The sequence below is a fragment of the Amblyomma americanum genome, chromosome 6 (assembly GCF_052857255.1).
Source record: "Amblyomma americanum isolate KBUSLIRL-KWMA chromosome 6, ASM5285725v1, whole genome shotgun sequence".
Lineage (NCBI taxonomy): Eukaryota > Metazoa > Arthropoda > Arachnida > Ixodida > Ixodidae > Amblyomma > Amblyomma americanum.
Window position 1 is genome coordinate 71,116,670 of NC_135502.1, and position 21,949 is coordinate 71,138,618.

General features: G+C 48.4%; 1 pseudogene; it reads left to right on the forward strand.

The window, feature by feature from the left end:
* Nucleotides 1-236: 236 nt before the first annotated feature.
* Nucleotides 237-6,484, forward strand: LOC144095323 (WD repeat-containing protein 47-like; annotated as a pseudogene).
* Nucleotides 6,485-21,949: the final 15,465 nt, after the last annotated feature.

Below are 21,949 nucleotides of genomic sequence, written 5' to 3' on the forward strand. Positions count from 1 at the left end.
CAAGCAGAAATGCTTCGGCATCTTGCTTGCGGCTGCTCGGCAGCCTAGAGTAGTTCTGTCCCCGATTGTGTGGCGCGTATTATTCATGAAAAATCTGGTGGAAGAGCTGGGTACACTTCCAGACCAGCGTATGCTACCGACCAGCACGGATCTCACCCCGGTCCATCAGCGCCACCTCCGTGGAGCGTCCCTGAACAAGGGCGATGTAACCTCGGTCTTCGGAGGAACCAGCTGCCATGGCAACTGAGAACAGGCTCCCGGCGCAAATGTTCTGTCATCAGCCGCGCACACCCCCGTCGTTTAATGGCGACGATTTCGAGGACGATGAGGAATGGCTAGAAATCTTCGAGCGTGTTGCCCGTTACAACGGCTGGAGCGACGACCGTAAGCTCCACTAGGTCTATTTCGCCCTTGAAGAGTCGGATTGGACATGGTTCGAAAATAACGAAGACACATTTACAACCTGAGAGGCCTTTTCTGCCGCAACCTGATAGCCACTTTCACGAATGCCGACCGTCGAGAGCGAGAAGCTGCGTTTGTGGGAGTTTCGGAGTGCCGTACGTTTCCCTGGCCGGCGAGGCGCCAGATGGCGCGCCGATCTGGGCAACCACGGCCGAGGTGCAACCACGGCGAATTAAAGTGCGACCATGCTGAATAGGTGAAGCGGCTGCAGTAACTACAAGGACGAGCCAACCTAAGCCTGAAAAAAAAAAAACAGGACGCATCCAACCGAAGGCGGCTGGAAAAAAGGAATGGCCGAATGTTGTCGACGGAAGTGCACAAGTTGCGCGTATTCTCCAAGCCTCGAGGCGCCCTACTCTGCGCGCCTAACCGCCCTACCCCTTCGACGAGCAGCGAGTGGGTCCGTGAAACAAGCCACATCTGGACGCCGTAATGAAGTCAACACCCAGCATCCGATCGGAGCCGGATAGGGCATGTCAAAAACTTGGCGGCCTTTCAAACTACGTTTTTAAAGCAGAAAATACGGCAGCGTTTAGGTTGCCTGGTATCGTGTCTTCAATGAAGGTCTAATGTTCTACGTGCAATTTCCCATCCAAAATGCCAATTGGAACCGGGCCCATTGCCCTTATATGGTGCGCATGAGTCATTACCTGCTAGAACATTCGAGTAAACTTCCACTGGATTATCATAAATAGTTATACTAATCCGGCCAACTAATCCAAATGATTCACCCGCCGCGGTGGCTCGGTAGTTACGGAGCTCGGCTGGTGACCCGAAAGATGCGGGTTCGATCCCGGCCGCGGTGGTCGAATTTCGAGAGAGGCGATATTCTAGACGACCGTGTACTGTGCGATGTCAGTGCACGTTAAAGAATCCCAGGTGGTCGAAATTTCCGGAGCCCTTCACTACGGCGTCCCTCATAGCCTGAGTCGCTTTGGGACATTGAACCCCAATAAACTAAACCAAATTGTTCACCAACTAATCTATTTTCTGTAGTGGGCCTGTTTTCAATATTTTCTGGAATGCGGGTGGGCAGGCTGCCAGGTGCTATCATGGACAGGCTTTGACATCACAAAGTCACGTGACCTGTATCTACCAATCAGGAAATTCCACGACAGAGAATCCAGGAAGATTTAAGACAATCTAAACGCTATCACATTAATAAGCCTGCATATATTTTTTTGTTTTATTTACAATTACGGCGTAAGCTCCGATAGGTTTTTCTGGCACCTGTTCCCGTCTTCCATGCATTGCTCTTAAGGACCATGAAGGTGAAAACTTTAGAGCGTCGTCGTCTGTGTGAAGCCTCCACCTGACAACCATGGCAAATGATGTTTAGGAGAGTTCCCTCTCTCCAGCCGCCAACAGTCTTCCCCTCCCCTCTCCACTTGTAGGGGAAAGGATGAAGACACCGGACAACAGCAGGCCTGCGTGCAAAATACACCCTCCCCAACAACTTTCTGCGTAATAATGACGCTTGCGAGAGATCTTCCTTCTCTCAAATTCGTTCGACATAATTCTACATCAATCGCTGCTTAGCTTGTAGCCCTTCAGGAAGCGACTAATATGAGGAACCACCTCAAAAGTGGTATACATTCAGACTCAAAACCTGCGCGACAAATTTCAGGACTTTTCCTACGCCACACCATCTACCAGTCTCTGGCACTAGACATTAGTGAGCCCATCTGCTCAAGAAAAAGGCAGCTGGATAGTGATTCAATGAACCCCGGGACACTGCGCGCGGTGGGATGGTGGAAATGAGAGGAACGATGCTGAAGCAAATTGCGCTCTCAGTAATGACCATCGTCCAGTTGTGCCTCTCTCAAGACCAGACACCACTTGCCTTTCTTTGGACTTTATGAAGAGAGTGATGACGAGATGCCGGGCTCATCCGTCTTAAAAGACTAGATCCGACAATGAAATAATTGGTTCCGCGTGGAATTGCGCGCCCTCATTCATGCTTGATTCATAGACTATGTTTAGACCTCGCACTCACGCGACAGATTATGGGTGCACAGAGTGTTTCAGATGAATTTTTTCATAGACGAAAATAAAATGACTGCTGGAGAAGAAGTATACAGAAAGAAGAAACACCGAAATTAAACGGGAAATGCATAACGCACGCAGGAGATGAACACCGTGGGGTTTGTAGCCGAGTGATTACATAATGATAATAAAAATAATAACAATAAAAATGTTAGCAAGGCAGCCGTTTAGGCTCCAGTAAGTAAAAACACACCTGTTAGAATTTGGATCTGTGCTGTTTATTTATGCATTTATTTCTTTATTTATTATTTACAAATACTGCTATCCCATAAATTGGGACATTGCAGGAGTGGTACAGAAGGTTTTCTTGCTGGTAACCGAATTCGCCCGCTCGTACTTTTGGAGCGGCAGGCGTTTCGGTTGTGCTTTGGGCTCCCCAAATTTGTGGCTAACAACGTGCTTTACCTTTGTGGAGAACCTGTTTCCCCCCTCCATTTCGACGCGGCCCATCTTCACCAGCCCCTCCTCCAGCATCGGCTGGATCTACTACTGCTGCGACAGCGCCTCCGCGCACTAGCGTGCTGTGGCGACACCTGTGTCTACATCATAAACGCCAGCTGGACAGTCTACAGCATTAAAGGGCATTGTTAAATTCACTATGAGAACTCCACGAACTAAAAGGACAGGGCCTGCTCACGTGACAGCAGTGACTGTGGATGGAGTAGCAAGAAGCCTCTCTGATGACCCTAGGTCTTCTGACAGCTATCCTGAGCACCAGAGTGACTCGAGTGTTCATTCGGACTCAAGATCAGTAGGTTCCCTGTCTCAGTCGCCTGTACAGTCATCGAGTGCTGGTTCAGCTAGAGTTCTCATCAACATGTACTCTGCTAATCATGGGAGCCCGAACGAACAGCAGCAACAGGCGGCACATGCGACTGACGAGTCGCGAAAGCCAAAGTTCGTGCAGGTCACCAACCTAGAAGACGCCCAGGTGGTGCGCGCTTGTGACTTCCACTCTAGTGGGCAGTTCTACGCAGTCGGCTCGAACTCCAAAACGCTGCGTATCTGCGGCTACGCAACCATTACGGACCTCAGGGAGGGCGATGTGGCCCACTGTGCTGTTCAAGCAGCTGAAGCACCACAAGGGCTCCATCTATTGCCTGGCCTGGAACCAGACTGGAGACCTCTTGGCCACTGGCTCACATGAGAAGACAACCAAGCTCATACGCTTTAAGTCGGAGACGTGCGCCCTTGACACTGGTGGAAAAGCAGAGCTGACGATACATGAAGAGACAATTCGAGACCTGTGCTTTGTGGAGGACCTGAGCAACAGGTCAAGCCTGCTGATAAGCGGTGGCGGAGGGGACTGCAAGATCTACGTCACTGACTGCGAGACTGCCACTCCCCCTTCCAGGCACTGTCTGGACATTCAGGCCATGTTTTGTCCTTGTACACACGGGGAGGAGCCATGTTTGTAAGTGACTCTCAAGACAGAACCATTCGCTTTTGGGACCTATGGACCAGAGGCTGTGTCAACCTGGAGACTGCACCTCCAGTAAGCGGCAGTGCGCCTGGGAGCCCCGTAGCAGCTGTGGCTGTGGATCCATCTGGACGCATGCTTGTCTCTGGCCATGAAGATGCCACCTGCATGCTGTATGGCATCCGAGGTGGCAGCAGCATTCAGACTCTCCGACCCCACTCGTCAGACCTGCGGTAGGTCCGCTTCTCACCACGAGCTTACTACCTGCTGATGGCCTCATATGACCCTCAAGTGTGTCCTCAAGGTGACCTGACGCAGCCATTGCCAAGCGTTGTGGTTGCAGAGCATGCACACAAGGTCATCCAGGCTCACTGGCACCTGTGGAGAACCTGCGCCCCCCTCCATTTCGACGCGGCCGACCATTTCCATCATCGTGCGTCAGGACAGCACCGGCTGTGGGCGAGTAGGGAAGTCTCCCTCGTGGGGGAAGCGGAAACGACAGGAGCACCATCTCGAAGGTTACGCGAAATTACGCGGAACCGCAAAGGCCAGGGTGAGGTTGGGCCAAGGAAATTACAAAACGAGGGTAAGGAGGGCCAAGGATTCAATTATGAGGGTGAGGGAGGAAAGGCAAGAATGAGAGGAGGAGGTAAACATTATGGAAGAAGAGGTCTTAGGCGCGGGTTGGGGTGACGTTCCCCTCCCCGCGGTGGACTTCTCTTCTAAGCCGGACGCCAGGTGGCCGACCGACGATGTTCGGCGACCTCTTCGGCCCGCTCCGTGACTCGGAGCTGAACCTCCGGGTCCGAGCTGAGCAGTGCGGCCTCCCACTGCGATTGGGTAAAGAGCTGCAGACTGTTCAACGGCTTGTCTTGATTAAATGAGTATAGGATGTGTAGTGTGTCTGTCTTATGGTGTCCACATACAGAACAGACGGGGCTTAACTGCTCTGGGAACCATATAGAGTACATGTACGGATAAAGGAGTGTCTGTTTGGAGCTGCCGCCAGCTGACTTGTTGTGTTTTGCTTAGAGATTTATGTGGTCCTGGGAAGATTTGTCTTTCTTGAAGAGGGTAGTAATTCCTTTGTAGGTCGTCATTCGCTCCCTGGCCGACCTGAGCTCGGGGCAGCGCACCTCCCGGTTAACTTCGAATCCTAGGGCAAATTGGTGCGCTGCCTCGTTTCCAGAATGACCCGAATGGGCAGGAACCCAGATCAATGTGATCTGGCGGGTATTGTAAATTTCTGTAATATTTTGATGGCTGTGGAGTGGACCCTTCCTTTGGCAAAATTTCTAATTGCGATTTTAGAGTCGCTGATGATGTATTTGGCAGTGGTGGACGTAATGGCTAAAGCTATGTATGGCAGCTTCTTCAGCCTTTTCTGTAAATTTTGTTTTATTGATTGTCGCCGATGCGAGCGGAGAACCTCGATGATCGACAACTGCCAGGGAGAAGGCGTCTCTGTCCGCATGTTTTGCCACGTCCACATGCGCCGTGTCTTTCTGAACTGAAAATCTTTCGTGAAGTTTTTCTGCCCTAGCCTTTCATCTGTCCGTATCGTAGTGTGGATGCATGTTTTTTGGGCAGAGGATGGACTATTGAGTGTTCGTGCACGTGTCTTGGAATTGGCAAGGTGTGTGCACGGATTCCTTCATACTGTACAAGTACTACTTTGGTTGGGCTAGTTGGTGCATAGCTTCTATATCAGGACGCCGCGAAAAGAACAAGGACAAAAGAGGCACAAGAACACAACAGGACAGGCGCCAACTTGCAACTGAGGTATATTCGCCCAAACCCTTACATTTTATGAAGCACCCGAGCCGTATCGCAGAAGCCTATCACAGAAGAATAAGAGATTGTAAACAACAATCAGAATTCAGGAAGTAGGTGCTACTTCTAACTGACCGGAAGATACATTCATGCATTCAGCACTACACTCCTGATAAAAGCAAACTTTTTTTTTGACAGGAAAGCAATTCTTCACAACAAAGACCCACGCTTGGCCAACGCAAGCAGATCATAATATCAAAACTCCTGCTTTAATACATCATGTGATAATGAATGAATGACCAAAAACACACTCGGAAAAAATGGTGGACATGAAAACTTAAAAGCTTCGAGAAATACTGTCAGCGTCAAAGTACTAAAACAAGTGTCAAAACTTAAAGCCTTCGAGAAATCCTCTCAACGTCAAAGAACTAAAAGTATTGGATTCTACACAATTCTCGTTTGGCTGTTAAAACACATCCATGAAGAACAAACTATGCAGAGAAAACTTCAAAACATTAAAACCTAAAGACACCCTTCGAGAAAAGCCACCTCAGCGTCACTGATTGAAATGGACGGTTGACTAACGCAGGCGCTTCCTGCTTTCTTAATAAAATATGCTTCCACTACTACTCGCTCAAATTTGTCTTTTCCGCTCTTCAAAAAAATTGTTTTGTCTAGTTCCGGACGACACTCTTTACAGGTTTTGCAGTGGTCTGCAAGGAAGCTTCCATGTTGGTTGCGCACATTCCGCAAGTGCTCACTGGCACGTTCATGTGCCAGTGAGCACATCCCTCTTTCTCTCGAGGACCGGCCGCCCAACGCGAAGTCCCATTTCCGGAGTGGTTACAAAACTTCGAAACGTATCTGAGGTTGCAAAGAGGTGCGCATTTGTCAGCAGAACAACAAAACGGCTTCTAATTTATCACTTGGGTGATGAGAGCAGTCCATTACGAGAGAAAGGCTGCACAGCCGGTCTCAACGGCGACTACGAACGCAATACGCAATGACGCCCGAGGATGTGTACCAAGAAACTTTAGCCGCCTGGTACTTTGTACACGCAAGACCTCCTTTGAACCAAGTCGAATGAACATTCCTCAATGGTCGAGGGGTGGCGCATCCGGCTCAAGAGCCAAAGAGCAGCGGTTCGAGTCAGCTCGACCATTTTTATTTTCAGCGCAATTGTTCTTCAGAGGCACTACGTGATGATGATGGAATGACGCCACTACTCTGAACACCAATGAAGCACTGCGTAGTGCCGTCATCACTGTTGCAATGAGTGATAGTTGTGGGGTGTTTGAATTACCTGCGCGAGATCATGCTTTGACATCACGACCCTCTCGACCGATCCCGATTTTCTCGACATGCCAACGTCAAGTACTCCGGTTTCCCCGCCGAAAGCGGCCCTCAGCGATATCGTGTTGAAAAATATTTGCATGATTTTTACGCGACTCAAGCCAAGGCGGAGGTCCAGGCACTTCGCGGTAACAACTGACGAACCGGTAATTTTAATCGGCAACAACGCATAACCGACCACCGTCCGACACCGTCGCCGCAACAAGGCCGCACGTCGCACTCAACAGCGCGTTCATGTTCGAGGTGTGGTAGCAACTATCCGCCGCGCAACTGTACGGTATTTGTAACGCACTGCTTTCGCTGTGGCAGGCTTGGACATTTTGCAGTAGTGTGCCGACAGCGTAGAGAAAAAAAAAACAGCGCATCACGAGACTGCCTATGGTGATCGTCAGATGCAAGTTAGATCATCATAAAATGTCTCCGCGCTTGATAGTGATGACTTCTTCCTTGCGAAGCTGACAGAGTACTCTGACAGAGTACTCTCTAAGCATCGGATTAGGGCAGCTAAACTGGTCGTTCAAAACAACGTCAACTTGAAACTGGATACTAAATCTGATGTCAATATTCTTCGAAAACATGCGCTTAAACTGTGGAGCGATCTGCCAGCACTGCATCAGACTTATATCACGGTGTCCACCTGGTCGGGTGATCGTCTGCCGGTCAGCGGTGAGTGCAGCCTACACACAAAAACACAGGACCACTGCTGTAACTTGCCTGCATGTCTCGTGTTAATCTTTGTGTGCTGTCTTTTGTGCGCTTCATGCAGTCAAGAAAACACCTCGTTGTTGACCTTGATGTGACTTCAATACTTGGTGCCGACGTATGCCGAAAACTATAGCTGATACGCCGTCGACATCAGTATCTCGACTCAATGACGCAAAATCTGCATTATGGGCAGCTCACTCTCTCTGAAGAAAGCTCATATTTGTGCACATTTGCAACCCGTTTAGGCAGATACAGTTTCCTGCAATTATCATTTTGACTCCAAATTGCTCTTAACATTTGCAACGTGCCATGGATGACATGTTTGCAAACGTCGAGGGTGTTCACCCATGCTTTGACGACATTCTGATAGCGTCAAAGACTAACACGAAGCAGCTGCAGTTCGTAATGCTGACAGCTCGCAACCAGAATTTCAAGCTGGATGAGAACTTTTACACATATATACACTCGTATGGGAGTTTTACTTTAGTATGAAGAAACAATTTTACGGTAGTGGAAATCACCGGTTCACTTCCCAGTGTACATGCCTACAGTACACGCCGCACAGAAATGTGGAACGTTATAAGACATAAGACAAATTGTGACGTACGACATTTGTGGGCGTCCCCAGCAACGGCTCCTGTTAGAAAACGGCTCCTGAGGAAGGTGGGCCTGCGGTGGAACCGCGAATGTGATTTTGAGAAGTGGACAATGGACAATCACTACACCGGCAACCACTGCGACTACCTCAGCGAAACTGGACTTCACTCCTTCTGTTAACTTTCTATTTCGTGCATTTCATTCCCTCCCTCCCAACTTATGCCTCATGGCACACTTCACGAATAAAAAAAAATTAGAGCAAATAAATGGTTTTGCCGAAGTTATTAAACTCCCTAAATGAACTAGGCATTGTTATCTGAGATGTGAACTCTTCAGTGCATAAAGCGTGGCCCGCATGGAGCGTTTTTTGTCCGCGAAATCGCGTCGCGCACCCGACGCCCGCGCCGGCGTCGACGAATTCACTCCCGCATGGTCAGCAGCCGAGTGGCGTTTTTTTTTTTTTGCCGCGCAGTTGTGCGATGCGCGCGCCCCCATGCATACTGAAATCAGACGGATGCGCAGGGAGCGAAGTGAAGCCGCTGGCTCTCGCGCACAGAATGCTGGCGAGCGCGCATCCTCTATGCGAGCGCTAAAGTGGTTATTGGTGTGTGTGGGGGGGGGGGGGGACTCTCATACGGGGAGGAGGGAGAGAAGGGGGGAAGCGCAGCCCGGTAACTGCCTCCTTGTGCAGGGGAACACCGCAACACTCTAAGCGAGCGCCTCGGCCGGATAACTGTAGCCGGGTGCCCCGGCGCGGCTCCGTCCAGAATCACGTGACACCCGCTCCGGCTCTCATTGGCCCTCTGTCGCTGCCCTCTTCCTGCGTCGGCGCGGTGTCGGCGTTTTCTTGTTACACCAGAACCCGACGATTTGGCAAAAACGTCCTCTCCGGCGGCAAAAAAAAAAAGAAAAACGCTCCGCTGCCGTCGACGCCGACGAATCGCCCGGAAAAACGCTCCATGCGGGCCACGCTTAAGGAATTCTTACGTTCCTGTGCTTAGGTATGGCTCTATAACATGTAACGTATTTTCTTTTCATTATCACTTCTATGTGTCTGCCTTATTTTCGTCAGGAAAATCAACTTGTGCATATCTCATATTTATTATTAAAATAGTGAATTTATTTTCATTATTTCGATGTCGAACTTGTTTGCGAAAGTAATATACTTTGTAAGGCATGCTTATCCGAGCTGCTGCGTGTCGAGGGCCTCTCAAGCTGCGTACTAGCAGCTTTTATCTCGGCCTCCTCCACTATCTGTAATGAAAATCAATTAGGAAAAAACTGTCAGCTAACACTTCCTACTCTTCAGCGCCTGCGAGAGGTCATCAAAAGGGTGCAAGCGGATGCAGCAAAAGCCACCGCTAATTGACGCTCGCCGCGTCGTGTTCCTCAATCCGGACGTATGCGGCAGCAGCCGTACTCAGTCGTGTCCGCATCGCAAGCAATCTGTAGCTGCAAAAAAAAAAACAGTCACGAGGGTTCACGAGCTCTGAATATCAGCTCGTCCACTCCGCTTCCAAGTCAACCCAGGCCGACGTCCATCTCTCTACATGGATACCCGTGCGGACGTCGAAGGTGGTTAACAGGCCGTCGTACCCTGCTTCCCTGGCCGCTGCATGAAAGCACTATATATGCTATCGTCGCAGCCGGCCACGCCTGGTGTTAACTGTAGGTGTTTGCAGCGCACACGAAACACGGACGGACAGAAAAGGGAACGAAACACAGCGCTGACTTTCAACTGAGCTTTATTGGAAAAAATAAGCGACTTTTATACAAAAATTTTTAACACGTGACTCAGAAGATGTCAAAACGTCCTACTACATGTGCCATCTAAAATCACCGATACTCTAGGTTAACTCCCGCACTCTCTCGCATTGTGCATTGCACAGCGGCGTCTTCGTCAACTAATACTACTATCGAACTAATTACAAGGTTCTGCGCCACGGCTGCTCTGCGCTCTGCAAGAATTCGTGCCTGCACTGCGGTCCGTGCCACTCAACGGCTACAAAGGTGCTAAAGAAGACCCTTAAGGCCAGCAAAGCCGTCCGCGGCAAGAACACAACCCAAGCCTCGACCCACCGGGTAGGCTGCCAAAGTCGACGTGGTTCAGCTGCTTAGGCCCGCGGGGGCCGCGGTAAGCCTTCGCGCTGATGAGTCGTCAAGTGCAAAGAAGATAATGGACCCCCGGGTCGTCGCCGCGACCACTGCGAGTACGACGATGAGTGCCGTACCGGGTCCTTCCCTGATAGGCGCCGGTCACGAGTCAACCCCTGGAGCCAGAACCTGGTCGCAGAGCGACATGTATGCCAGCGCCAGCGCAGCGTCAACTACGATGGGGGTGCAACAAGCCAGTTACCGCTTACTCAACCTTCTCCTCCCCTCAAGCATTCCTTCCGAGTTACATCAGGCCAACAGTTCAATTTGATATTACCAAAATACCAAACAGAATCATCCAGCGGTAATTGACAAAGCAATAGGTACCAGAGTTTGCGGGAAATGTGCACGGTAGCACAGATCCCCATTTCATCCAAAGAATATTTACCAGTCCAAACTTGCTTTGCATCGGGTCCCAACCCTCAGAGGTGTGTCCTGTATGACCTACACCTAACCGATTCCCCGGCCGGTGACCGTGGCAAGAGATCTGATATCAACAACACACAGTGTTGGCCGCACGTCGCATGGGGAACAACGGCGCCTTTCTCGTTAGACACTATAGGGACTCTTCCAGAGAGATTTTGCTATAACGGATGCATAGTGCGCCCCAAAGAGTACAAGGCTAGACCGGTACACTGCTAAAAATGCTAGAGAGAGGGATATCTGGAAAAAAATTGTTCTAATGGAGCCAACCCAGACTGGCTAACTGAAACCGGCCAGCCGAAATACAAATGGGGGTATGAAAGTCAAATGACTACGAGATTACTTCTTCTAACTGTCCAAAGAAAGACGAAACTTCATTCAGCACGGCAACGTGAAAGGAACTCAACAATGCCGTTAACAGTGCAAAGTACGTTTTCTGGTCTGTCACAAGAGCTGTGCGACGAGAGGACAGAAGATCTGGAGCCACGCATGGAATATGCGCAGCATAAGTCATCTTATGCTTCAGCGCTCACGACTGAGCGTAACAGAAAGCGGATGAGGACGAAAGTTTCCAGAACAAGAGGGCTGCGCACAAGCCAACAGGATGGCATAGACAAGCAAACTGCCATGCTGGCAGCCTAAATTCAACAGCTGCGCCCCAAGAAAGCGCGCAAAGCGGGCAGGCGCCGGGCAAGATAAGATCGGCAAGATCATATGACCATGAAGTATCGCGCCAAAGTTGGTGCATGTGGCAAAAATTAAACCTGCCGCTAACCTTACAGCATATGAAGCGGTACTATAGACACCCTTTCGCAATTGACACACCTAATTGTTGTTGTTGTTGTTAGCCTATCAAAAGATGGCACATACCTAATTCAAAGCAATGTACAGCATGGATAGAAACCGCCGCAACATTCGGCAAGAAATTATACAATGGAACTGTCGAGGGCTGCCCAAAAAGATAGGGGAAATTAAAACAGTTATTATACGGCAAGCTGCACTCCTGGGCGTTCTTGATACAAGACCATAATCGGTTGTGCACCATAACAGGATATACTGGGTACCAGTGCCTTTCCATCGCTGATAAACGAGCGATAATAGGAGAGACAGAAACCCCAGGAAAGCCTGCATTATATATATATATATATATATATATATATATATATATATATATATATATATATATATATATATATATATATATATATATATATATCAGCAGACAAGTTAAAGGAAATGAGGGGCCCGTTTGACAAATTTATGAAGGGAGCCAACAGTCACCGAAACCAAGGTGCATAGGGCAACGTTAATTTTTTTTTTTAATGTGTTATGCTTATCAGTAGGATAATAATTCTTAGATTAATAAATTGCTTAAAGAAAATTACTTATAAAGCAGCAGAAAAAACAACCATGCCGCCGGTGGGGTCCGAGCCCACGACCTCCGAATAACGCGTCCGGTGCTCTTACCAACTGAGCTACGGCGACGGCTGTCCAATCTGCTGCTCTCGTGGGTATTTATGTTTACTGGGTGTAAGCGAGCCTTGAGAGTGTTCACCAGCGCCACCCTCGACCATAGCGGCGGACGTAGCACGTATTGTAATACCGCGAGCGTGACGTAGAACGTCATCTAACGGCGAGGGCGGAAACTGTGCGAGAGCCCTCTTATGCTACCTTTGGCATTAAGACTGCCAGAACCGAGACCCTCGTTAAGCTATCAGCAGACAAGTTAAAGGAAATGAGGGGCCCGTTTGACAAATTTATGAAGGGAGCCAACAGTCACCGAAACCAAGGTGCATAGGGGAACGTTAATTTTTTTTTTTAATGTGTTATGCTTATCAGTAGGATAATAATTCTTAGATTAATAAATTGCTTAAAGAAAATTACTTATAAAGCAGCAGAAAAAACAACCATGCCGCCGGTGGGGTCCGAACCCACGACCTCCGAATAACGCGTCCGGTGCTCTTACCAACTGAGCTACGGCGACGGCTGTCCAATCTGCTGCTCTCGTGGGTATTTATGTTTACTGGGTGTAAGCGAGCCTTGAGAGTGTTCACCAGCGCCACCCTCGACCATAGCGGCGGACGTAGCACGTCCTGTAATACCGCGAGCGTGACGTAGAACGTCATCTAACGGCGAGGGCGGAAACTGTGCGAGAGCCCTCTTATGCTACCTTTGGCATTAAGACTGCCAGAACCGAGACCCTCGTTAAGCTATCAGCAGACAAGTTAAAGGAAATGAGGGGCCCGTTTGACAAATTTATGAAGGGAGCCAACAGTCACCGAAACCAAGGTGCATAGGGGAACGTTAATTTTTTTTTAATGTGTTATGCTTATCAGTAGGATAATAATTCTTAGATTAATAAATTGCTTAAAGAAAATTACTTATAAAGCAGCAGAAAAAACAACCATGCCGCCGGTGGGGTCCGAACCCACGACCTCCGAATAACGCGTCCGGTGCTCTTACCAACTGAGCTACGGCGACGGCTGTCCAATCTGCTGCTCTCGTGGGTATTTATGTTTACTGGGTGTAAGCGAGCCTTGAGAGTGTTCACCAGCGCCACCCTCGACCATAGCGGCGGACGTAGCACGTCCTGTAATACCGCGAGCGTGACGTAGAACGTCATCTAACGGCTAGGGCGGAAACTGTGCGAGAGCCCTCTTATGCTACCTTTGGCATTAAGACTGCCAGAACCGAGACCCTCGTTAAGCTATCAGCAGACAAGTTAAAGGAAATGAGGGGCCCGTTTGACAAATTTATGAAGGGAGCCAACAGTCACCGAAACCAAGGTGCATAGGGGAACGTTAATTTTTTTTTTAATGTGTTATGCTTATCAGTAGGATAATAATTCTTAGATTAATAAATTGCTTAAAGAAAATTACTTATAAAGCAGCAGAAAAAACAACCATGCCGCCGGTGGGGTCCGAACCCACGACCTCCGAATAACGCGTCCGGTGCTCTTACCAACTGAGCTACGGCGACGGCTGTCCAATCTGCTGCTCTCGTGGGTATTTATGTTTACTGGGTGTAAGCGAGCCTTGAGAGTGTTCACCAGCGCCACCCTCGACCATAGCGGCGGACGTAGCACGTAGCACGTAGGACGTAGCTGCTTTATAAGTAATTTTCTTTAAGCAATTTATTAATCTAAGAATTATTATCCTACTGATAAGCATAACACATTAAAAAAAAAAGTTAACGTTCCCCTATGCACCTTCGTTTCGGTGACTGTTGGCTCCCTTCATAAATTTGTCAAACGGGCCCCTCATTTCCTTTAACTTGTCTGCTGATAGCTTAACGAGGGTCTCGGTTCTGGCAGTCTTAGTGCCAAAGGTAGCATAAGAGGGCTCTCGCACAGTTTCCGCCCTCGCCGTTAGATGACGTTCTACGTCACGCTCGCGGTATTACAGGACGTGCTACGTCCGCCGCTATGGTCGAGGGTGGCGCTGGTGAACACTCTCAAGGCTCGCTTACACCCAGTAAACATAAATACCCACGAGAGCAGCAGATTGGACAACCGTCGCCGTAGCTCAGTTGGTAAGAGCACCGGACGCGATATTCGGAGGTCGTGGGTTCGGATCCCACCGGCGGCATGGTTGTTTTTTCTGCTGCTTTATAAGTAATTTTCTTTAAGCAATTTATTAATCTAAGAATTATTATCCTACTGATAAGCATAACACATTAAAAAAAAAAGTTAACGTTCCCCTATGCACCTTCGTTTCGGTGACTGTTAGCTCCCTTCATAAATTTGTCAAACGGGCCCCTCATTTCCTTTAACTTGTCTGCTGATAGCTTAACGAGGGTCTCGGTTCTGGCAGTCTTAGTGCCAAAGGTAGCATAAGAGGGCTCTCGCACAGTTTCCGCCCTCGCCGTTAGATGGCGTTCTACGTCACGCTCGCGGTATTACAGGACGTGCTACGTCCGCCGCTATGGTCGAGGGTGGCGCTGGTGAACACTCTCAAGGCTCGCTTACACCCAGTAAACATAAATACCCACGAGAGCAGCAGATTGGACAACCGTCGCCGTAGCTCAGTTGGTAAGAGCACCGGACGCGATATTCGGAGGTCGTGGGTTCGGATCCCACCGGCGGCATGGTTGTTTTTTCTGCTGCTTTATAAGTAATTTTCTTTAAGCAATTTATTAATCTAAGAATTATTATCCTACTGATAAGCATAACACATTAAAAAAAAAGTTAACGTTCCCCTATGCACCTTCGTTTCGGTGACTGTTGGCTCCCTTCATAAATTTGTCAAACGGGCCCCTCATTTCCTTTAACTTGTCTGCTGATAGCTTAACGAGGGTCTCGGTTCTGGCAGTCTTAGTGCCAAAGGTAGCATAAGAGGGCTCTCGCACAGTTTCCGCCCTCGCCGTTAGATGACGTTCTACGTCACGCTCGCGGTATTACAGGACGTGCTACGTCCGCCGCTATGGTCGAGGGTGGCACTCGTGAACACTCTCAAGGCTCGCTTACACCCAGTAAACATAAATACCCACGAGAGCAGCAGATTGGACAACCGTCGCCGTAGCTCAGTTGGTAAGAGCACCGGACGCGATATTCGGAGGTCGTGGGTTCGGATCCCACCGGCGGCATGGTTGTTTTTTCTGCTGCTTTATAAGTAATTTTCTTTAAGCAATTTATTAATCTAAGAATTATTATCCTACTGATAAGCATAACACATTAAAAAAAAAAGTTAACGTTCCCCTATGCACCTTCGTTTCGGTGACTGTTGGCTCCCTTCATAAATTTGTCAAACGGGCCCCTCATTTCCTTTAACTTGTCTGCTGATATATATATATATATATATATATATATATATATATATATATATATATATATATATATATATATATATATATATATATATATATATATATATATATATATATATATATATATATATATATATATATATATATATATATATATCTTGTTGTGCGAGCTTTCTATTTTCCATTTTTGCGGCAGGCAAGAGCGTTCAAGGGGCGATTTTTTTCGCTCTAGCATCGATAGCCACCGCAAGGCCAACATCATCAATAGCAAAAAATGAAAGTTTACGCTGTGTGCCATTTACCACGAGCCGGTCGGGCAAAAGAGCGAATCGTCGGTTCTGTAGGCATTCAGTGCTGTAACATAGCGAATGAACGAAGGGTGGCGTTAGTATTCTCTTTGTTCGGGGCCATTAGAAACTTACAAGAGTATAGCAGCGCGTCCCAGTATACTCAATAAACTCTTCGTCAGTGCTTTTACCTCGCGACACCCACAGAGGCGAGAAGCACTCTGCAAGTTCTGAAATGGACGTTCGCATTTCTCTAACCAATATCGATGGAGGTCTGCAAAGAACCACTAAAAAAATTCGGGTGTTTTGAACAGCCTTATTCAATAAACTTCGTTAGAAAACGCCGGCCTAAAAATCGGGCATACAAAATGCCAAACATTTACAAACAGGAACACGAGTGAGAGAAAACATCCAGTTAGGGTAATCGGTTTTGCGTTAACCTTCACCACATCAACCGAAAGTACTAGATAACAATTAAATGCTGAAAACTGAGACTACGCAGGACTCTTAAGATCTTATATTTGAAGCTGCCGCGGTGGTTCAGCGATTATGTCGCTCGGCTGTTGACCCAATAGATGCGGGTTCAACCCCGGCACCGACGGTCGAATTTCGATGGAGGCGAAATTCTAGAGGCCCGCGTACTGTGCGATGTCAGAGCACGTTAAAGGACTCCATGTGTTCGAAATTTCCGGAGGCCTTTACTACGGCGTCCCTCATAGCTTTAGTCGGATTGGGACGTTATTAACCCCCCATAAACCATTTTATAATTGAAAAAAAAATTATTGGTGGTGGTTTAGCTCTGGTTAAACCTGGAGTGACGCGATAGCTGCAGCTGGCCGAGTGGAACTTGGTCACGTGACCAACCACGTGACGAACCATGGCGCCGCGCAGCCGGCAGCTGCTCCGCACCACGTGACTAACCACGTGACAGCGTGGCGGCGCAATCACAGGGTGGCGCGCCGCCAACCTGTGGCAGGTATCGCTACAAAAAAAACTAAAAAACTCCTAGGCCGACTACCAGTTTGTCGCGCGATATTCAGCGACAGCTGCGGAGGTATCTGCATTTCAGATATACTGACGCAATTACAGTGATAGCGATATGCAGATGAATAGTTGAACACTCTTTTTAGTTTTCCACACATACTCGTTCTTCGACGAGCGCTCCTCCGCATTCTGCCGCTGAGCGCGCGGCGCCACCTCCACCGAGCCTCTCCTCGGACGACGACGCGTTTCGCGGTAGCCACCACAGACTAACCACGCTTCAGTTCTCCGCTCCTGCCGTAGTCTCGATTCCCCCTCCACGGTGGATACGCTTGGAGTGCTTCCCCAGCATTAAGGCGCGTTGTTGTTTGCGTATTCTGGTTGCCTGTTCCTCTGCTCTCTCTACACTCTCCTCCTTCTACGGTTACCGCCCTCCGGACAGTTCACGCGTGGTGACCGCCTTTACGTTACGCCCAGTACTACTACCCCGCCCACGTTGTGAAACCCAGGAAACGGGCCCTGAAGAGCGGTCATTGTACAATAGTTCAGGCCACTCTGCCTGAAACTTGAATCAAAATAAGCGACATGACCTGCCGCCACATTTCTTAGTCCGCACAGGAGCATGACTGTACGCCTCTGTCCAGAGATAAAAATTTCCAAGAAAACTTTTCAGTGCAGACTTTCCTGGAAGAGCTTTGCAGTCACTGCATTGGTCAGGTACATCATACAGGTCACTGTAATATCTTACGCTTGTATGTTTTGCAGACAGGCCTGATTCCTAGATAGGTTGGTGACAAAGCAGAACATGTTCAGAGCACAAGATAAGCATCTTATCAAAAAAGGCAAAATAAGGCAGAACAGAGCATATCTGTACATTGTTAACTGGCAGTGAGTAAATAATAAAAGCTAGTAGGTAGCTGCGGTCTCGGTAAAAAGGAACCAAGGAAAATCGCGGCCGGCATTTGTGGTGCATGCCTAAACCCAAGTGGCGGAAAATCTGAGCAGGCTTTTCGGTTCCAAAACCCTCCCTCAGGGGGACCAGCGCAAGGAGACATCTCGCTAGTCGGAGTAGAAGTGTGCCGCTTTTCACAGGCAAAGCAGCAAAGGAGAAACTCCAGAGTCTTATAGAAGACCAGCCACTGCGAGGAACGTATGAAGAAGCACTGCCTTTGTGTTATCATTGTTCAAAGACACAGCCATCAAACGATCAGTGCTGTCGTCATAGAAATTGGAAAAGGAAGGATTGTCCAACTAAACGCCAAAGATGGTGAGTGCTCGTTTTTCCTTCCAACAGAACACAGTATACTAAAACTGGAAACTGCGCCTTCTCTTATATCATAGTCGTAAGAAATAAACTGGTGGCTGCCTCTCCGGAGTGTGCTTCGAGAACCTTACCTACTCCCACGAAATGTGACAGCAACAACTATGACCGTTTCTTTCCTTTTGTCGTTTATTTTTTTATGTTTGTAATAAGAATCCCCGTCTGATTCCTCTTCAATTTTGTTCGAAAGCCTGGATCTTGCGAATCCCGCTTGTTTATTTTTTTCTGCCGCTTCCAAGGACAGCGCTTCTATGGTTCTGAATGCATACTTGGTGCTGGTGCACTCGCTGAGCTAGCAGTGTCGTAATGCAGCACGGTGGCTCTGACATCTTTTGTGAGACAAAAAAAGTTTCTGGCATGGATACAAGCACCTAAAAAACGAAATAATTTGCCATTCTGGTTTGATTTATAAGGTTTGCGTTTACGCTGCTGCAGCAACACATAAAATCCCCCCCCCCCCCCCTGCCCCTCTGCCACCTGTCGGAAAGCTCATGCAAAGTACACTAGCTCATGTAACAGACCGCAATTAGCATGACATGAGAAACACCGCTACTAAAACCTGTAGCGAATGTCGTACCTAGCGAAGCACACGGAGGAACGCAAATATTCGCATAAGGCAACACGCGAGAGAAAAATGTTATCTACTGATGAATGCACGTTACTCCCACGAGATAACCATGCAATGAGCTACTATTTTAAGACGCTTCAGCTTTAATCCTTTTGAATCGTGCAATATCTGTCATTGCGATGCATTTGGCTGACTTGTCACGAGCAGAAAGTGTTGAGGTGACGAGAACAGACAAAGGCTCTAAATAGAAATGCAGTGCAGCCTTTGCTTAGCTACTGCCATGAGGCTAATAACAAGTGGCGCAACAAAAAGAAAAAAAGGCTTCTTTAATCAAAAGCTTTCTTGTCTTGTTGCCTGTGTATTTATGAGATCAAAATATTCAACATAATGCCCGCATGCCTGGATTAGGACAATCTGTGCATAGCACAGAGTGGGCCGCAAAATTGACGACTCGACAAAGAGCAGAGGAATGCCTTCTCACCTGCTGCTTGAGAAAATTATATACCAACGAGCTTATTTGCCGGGTCCGTGCAAGGAATGGTTTTATTTCCTGTATTTAGCAATTTTTATTTCGAGATCGCCTGGAAAACCCTCTCTCGCTTCTGTTCACTTCCGTACTGGGTAGAGAGCATGTCGGGGTCAAACTAAATTTAACCGTGTAACACAATCAATCTTTCTCTGTGAGGGTGGGAGTGTATAAGAAAAATAAAAACAAAAGTCGCCCGTACAGCAGTGTATTTTATATTTTCGCGTAAATGGAGTCACAAAAGTCAGTAAAGATCATAACCAGCCTCACGAAACGAATATTCGTGACGGGGTAGCTAAACGCATGGAGAATAATTTAAAAATGACAGCATATGCAGTCAAGACTGTGTCGCTGGCATTCCTGAGAAACCGCCATTACGCTTTTTCAAATCGTCATTATCTTACAATGTTTTCACTTTGTCCCTTCAGGGTACCAATGTTAACTTACTGTATCCGACTCTATACTGACGCTTTGCAGATGCTCGATAGGAACTCCGAGAGTCCAAAGTCAGGGGTTTTTCTTACTGTTTCCTCGCAGAATCACACAGAAACGATAACATCGCAGCAGCGAGAAGCTCCTCACGAGTAGCGCATCCCGCTAAAGACCTAGTGTGAAGTTTTGAAGTTTTGAGCCAAAGTGAACATTGAGCCAGCGGACATGCTCTCTTTCAAAAGTTTCATTTTAAAGTGCCTAAGTAAAACGCATGGAAGACAACAGCGAGTCGGTGTTTAAAAACTGCTTACACTTCCCGCATAGTAATCAGGTTTCAGAGAAAATTTTCTTATGGAAGGAAACACAGCAATAAAAAAACAGAGGCAGGTATTTTTGCCAAGGCCCTTACTCTGGACAAAGAAAGGGAAGCCAGCGATTTGCATACATTTCCGGGTCGCTTTAATGAAGCCTGCAGCCCGCCTTGCCGGCCATTCTCTCGCTGGTAGTTTGTGAAGGCTGGTGCAAATAGCGAACGCTGTTGTTAGCGCACAACTTCGCAACGCACGTGTTTAGCTGCCATTTACCGACATTAGGTGCGCTTAAAAGCTACAAGAACGAGCGAATTTTAATCACTGAGCAGTTCTTGACACAGTTGAATACCTAAAGTTTCTCAGAATTGAAAGTGCATTCTGTGTGTACATTAGCTTAAAAGACAATGAGTCCAAAGTAGAGGAATTTTTCCCACTCGCGATAATTTTTTATTTAAAACCAAACCTCATGCTTTCTATTGCAACGCAAAATGCGCTCCAAATAATTTCACGCAGCTCTAGATTTCAGATCTCGACAATATCGAGATTAAGAGCAATCGGTCAAGGGAAGGGGCTTTTATATTCATTTCTACTGTCCTCACATGCGCACAGTCACACAACCGCCACACGCATTTAGGGAAGTAGGGTGACAAAGAGAGAGAGAGGGATAGAGAGCAAACCTTTATTAAGAAATAGAGAGGATGAGCCGGAGCATTTGGTGGATGCCGACATCTTGGTCCGCGTCCCTAGCCCGGGATACCGCAAGATCCCGCCGCCTCGCGAGCCTGGCGTACGAGGGCAGCTTGTGCCGTCGCACTCGAGCACTCGAGGAGGAAGTTCTCCCAAGCCTCTTTAATGGAGATGAGGTTGGGAGAGAAGTGGGACTGTGTTGAAAGTCCCAAACCATGTGGAATAGAGAACAGATCTCGTCACAGTGTGGGCACGACGGATTAACTTTCGGGTCAGAGTGAGCAGCCATGCCGGGACACCAGTAGGTGTTCGTCTGTAGCTGTCGCAGAGTGCGCTCGTCTGCCTTCGACAGCCCCATTGCCGGTGGAGGGAACTGGCGATGCCTTTCTTTGTAATAGTCGACGGTTGCTCGAAACCGCAGAAGCGGTTGGCTAGGCTCGTCGGTTGGGGAGGACGCGGAAGTAGCATTCGTAGCTTCGTTAGCGCGCGGTCCTTGGTGGGCCGGCGCCCACACGATGCGTCTAGGCGTGGGTTCGGAGCCTTTCACGGCGTTGTAGAGTATCTCATTGGCTAGAGGACATACCTCGCCCTTGACATAGCTCTCGCAAGCGAAATGCGAGTCTGAGATGACAACCTTGCATCGAGGGTCTGCGACCGCCAGGGTGATAGCGACTTGTTCAGCTCAGCCCGGTGGGCATTCTCTGCGCGGAAGGAGAGCCCATTGGTTTGCAACTTCAGATGGACTACGGCTGCCGTGTAATGACCCGATGGAGGCGGACCTGCGGCGTCAACGTAGAACACGCCGGGTTTGGAACCATGATTGGCATCCAGCGCCCGAGCACGCGCTGTTCTCCAGCCTTCGTGCCTGTGTGCAGTCATGTTGTGTGGCACGGGTTCGACCCATAGCGTGTGGCGCCACAGCTCCTGGATACATAGTGGTTCCTCCGGGACACAGGGTATGCTTATATTGAGGCGACTGAGTATATGGTGTCCTGTCCCCGTCTGCTGCAGTCTTGTGTATTGACTCATGAGATGAGCCTCTCGTAACTCCGAGTAGGTGTTGAGCACCCCCAGGGCCGTGAGGCGGACCGTGGAGGTGATAATTGGGAGGCCCAAAGCTTGCTTCCCAACTTTGCGAA